This window comes from Haliotis asinina, chromosome 9, assembly GCF_037392515.1.
Source record: "Haliotis asinina isolate JCU_RB_2024 chromosome 9, JCU_Hal_asi_v2, whole genome shotgun sequence".
Lineage (NCBI taxonomy): Eukaryota > Metazoa > Mollusca > Gastropoda > Lepetellida > Haliotidae > Haliotis > Haliotis asinina.
In genome coordinates this window covers 41232281-41236479 of record NC_090288.1, presented here as the reverse complement: position 1 = coordinate 41236479, position 4199 = coordinate 41232281, and positions in this window count along the sequence as shown.

Below are 4199 nucleotides of genomic sequence, written 5' to 3'. Positions count from 1 at the left end.
AATGTACATTCTGTGTGCACGCACAGATTTTTCGATTTGTGAGCTGTGGGGTAGCCTTAAAGATCTGGGTACGATACCCCACATGGGCACAATGTGTGAAGCCAATTTCTCGTGTCACCGTCGTGATATTACTGGAATATTGTTTAAAGTGGCGTAAAACCATACTCACTCACTCAAAGTTTTCTTAAAGTGAGTGAGTGAGTTTAGTTTTACGTGCGCCGCACTCAGCAATAGTCCAGTTATATGTCGGCGGTCTGTAGATAATCGAGTCTCGACCAGACAATCCAGTGATCAGCAGCATGAGCATCACTTGGGAACCTATGAAATGTGTCAACCAAGTCAGCGAGCCTGATCACCCGATCCCGTTAGCCACGTCTTACAAGCATAAGGGTTCAACGGGAGTACCCTAAAGTATCGTATACGGAAAATATGAACCCCGATATTAGGTCATAAAATTTGAACGATCCAAAGAGGATAGTAAACAACTAGATAGTAGATACGTGTAATACCATTCTTATTGAACGAGTTAATGATTTCGTATCAAACGAGCGAATCATTCATGAGTTTAATAAACATATAAACTATCTATCGAGAGAGTTTTAGTATTCTGTTTATTACTCTTAGGCATAAACTGATAGAAACTGCAGCGAAACTGCCTATGTGAGGTTTGATGACTCGCAGCTTTCAAGGTCTGTTACCATTGTGACAGGGTATTAGCCATTATGACATCATACGTCAGACATCACGCGATGTTATTACACGATGTAAACCAAAAGTTACTGTGATCTGTAATCTGATTGGTTGAAAAACATGATCAGATGGTATTAGATTCCCTGAAACTGCAAGACTATTCTACTGACACGTAGAAACATCGCAAACAATTGTTTTGTTGTAATATCAACAGTGGGGACGTCATTCAAATCATATTGTGACGTAAAGTTAGAATGACGTCACAAATGAGCAACTCCAGATGCTACCATAGGAACCAGCTGAAACGGCCAGCTGATGACACTTCACTGCTGTACCCGTACTCGATGTAAACGAGTGCAGACAGTAAAACCCTTTGGTTTACTTTTGCGTTTACAATATCGATAAACATAATGTGTTGGCCAATTTCCGGGTGTTATTGAGTACTTGAAGCACGGGAATATCTCATTTGAAACCTCCGGCTGACGCCGTCGGTTCCAAATGCATTCCCGTGCTCCAAACAGCCGGAAATTGGCCAACACATGATGTTTATCTCCTGAGTGATATCCTCAGAGGGTGAGCAATAAATAGAGATAGAATTTTCCTATTCATGTCCCTTCAGCACTTCCGTAGAATAGTGATATCTATTAATATAATTCAAACATACGAAAACCAATCACTTGCAATTCGTGACACTAAAGCGGAATACGCACTTACTGGAGGCAATAGATTTAATTTGGAATAACGTTGAAACATTCATATGATGGAATCTGATTTGGATTTTAAAGCAACAAAAACAGATTATGTGCTTAAAGGTGAAGACAACAACGCAACAGGCTGAATATTGGAATATGAAACAGCTTCTAAAGTAAAAGGTTTGTTTATCATCTTCCAGAACCTACTCGAGAATTTTTAAATTTTAATGAAAAATAAAGAACTGTAGTTTGTTTAAGTATACCATCAACAACACCCATTTTTCTTTTTTTTCTTTTCACCTTAGATATAAGTCTTTATCAATACAGAAGATAGGGACTGATTTCTACGCTATCCTGTCGACGCCATGCAAATCTGCATTGTACATTTAAATTAAGGCATCGTCGAACTTCTTAGATTTTGACTTGAATTTGGATAAACTGCAGAAGGTAATTATATATTATCGATATAATGTAGCTGTTTTAGTCCTTTCTTTGAAGACTATTTGTTTTCCATGTGTTCTATTTATGAGTATACACACTTGTTCTGTAAAACATTTGTGTGGATGTGCTTGGTGTGTACGCTCCAGTACGCTACACAGTGGGAAGACACTATCTGTCGAAAATGCAGACTTGTGGAAGAGACTTTAGCAAGTCTGTCTCTTTAACAATGAATAAATGCTATAGTGTTCAGAAAATTGAACCATGATAAATGATTATTTAAAAAACCCAATAATTCCTATTCTACGCATAGATCATCATTTGAATGCGAGCATATAGAATATTTCAAGAAGCGTGAAGCATGCTCAATGTGGGGTGTTGAATGTGGGATGAAGAAACAGTCTAAGAGAACTTTGTCTTCTATTTCACTCCACTACTGAGTCTAACAAGCCCTAATAAGAGGTCGCGTCAGGCAACCTTTGAGACTGACCAATCAGAACACAGTTTACCAAATTGCAAAAGCGGACATTCGCACATACCTTTTGAAGTTTTACCTCGAAAAGTTTTCTACCCAAATGATTCCGAATGCTATTTTCCGTATGATCGCTACCGGGTGATGAAAATGGAGCGCGGTATAACAATGGCAAGTGTGAGTAAAGAGTGGGAAAATAAAGTTTTTGTCAATATTCAAGGATGTCAGCTTGTGGAAATATTGGCAAGTAGTGACCACGTCATCAGAAAGCTCTCAGCGTAAATGCTGCAGTTCAGATATTTGTGTTTTGTGCGAATTTTCGTTTGTTGAAGGGTCAGTGTCAGTGACAGGGTAATTTTGGAAGTGCCGCCAAACTTTAAACAGTAGCTGTTGTCTGATTGGTTAAATCCGTTCGACCATCTTGCGTTTGATTGGACGGTAATAGGTCGCTGAAAGGTAACGTGACGCGACCTCTTGTTGGGGTTACTTAGACTGAGAGTTGGAGTGGAACGAATAATACCGAGCCTAAGTTTACGAAGACAGGATGAACATATGGAGCAATGGTAATTCCAAATGTGGAAATCCATACTACAATGGATTTACGAAATACAATTCGCTCTACCACCATGTATAATGTGATTAAATACACTTTTGCCCTGAACAGTATCAAATCAGTAACTCGTTTGATAAAAATGTGATTACACGGAACGTCTTTTAGTAATCTCTATATCTCTCACAGGTCATAGTAAATACCGCTCCACTAAAAATTAACAGCTAGTGTTAACAGGACCAATTCGCCCCCATTGATATGTGCCAAACATCCACATAGAAATAATTTAGCAAACTCCTGCAGCGCAGTAGATTTATAGTGGAAACGAAGACTTTTAAATTAAGGTTAATGTATTTGAGGAAAGGAACTTTATACTCGGCGAGTGTGTCTGAAAAAGGAAAGTAACTCTATCGTGCCAGCTCTAAACCAAAATCCCCGATACCACAGCTGCTAGTTCTCCTCCTCCTACTCCTCCTCCTCCTCCTCCTCCTCCTCCTCCTCCTCCTACTACTACTACTACTACTACTACTACTACTACTACTACTACTACTACTACTACTACTACTACTACTACTACTACTACTACTATCAGAAGCACTTCGAGCCCCCAAAGTAAAATTGTATTAACTGACAAAATGTAATACCAAACATAACATACTATGCGTCACCACTTAATTACAAATATGGATTCATAGCATATGTTTCCACGAAATAGAATACTGACATGTTTAGCCTATCTGAAGCTGACGAGACCACACAAAACATATGGATGGTCCAATGGAGTATGATTATTCGACATCAGCATGATCACTGCCAAACGTTTGCCAAATGACAGCCTTAGTAAATTTAGTCTCAGTGTTAGTCGCTACACTCCTACAGTGAGACTCGGCAGAGGAGGTAACGAACAAAACTGAGACTAAGTTTAGTTGGGATGGGGACAATGACTGGCAGTATCGTCTTGGAGAGGTCATACTTTAGAGGCAAAGCACACAAAAATACCTCGAAAGGTATATAATCCATCAATATTAAAACGTTCAATATCACGCTATGTCTTTGTGGCGCTGGAGAGCACATGCAATATGTGGTCGCTCACTGAGATTGCCAACTTCATAAAATATCCAAAGGAAAATATACAGTCCCGAAGGTATATTAACATTATCAGCAACTGAACTTTAATACGTTCTTAGTATTCATTGTTATGCATGAATTATGTCACAGTGAATAACTGGCTTGGTAATGCATGCCGCTTAAATCTATCTGCGCAATTGCATCTAATTAGAATGTGACGCAATAAAAGAGCACCCGCTAGCTGGTATAATGTTAGAGGGAGCAATTTGCACTAACACCGGTTACAGCA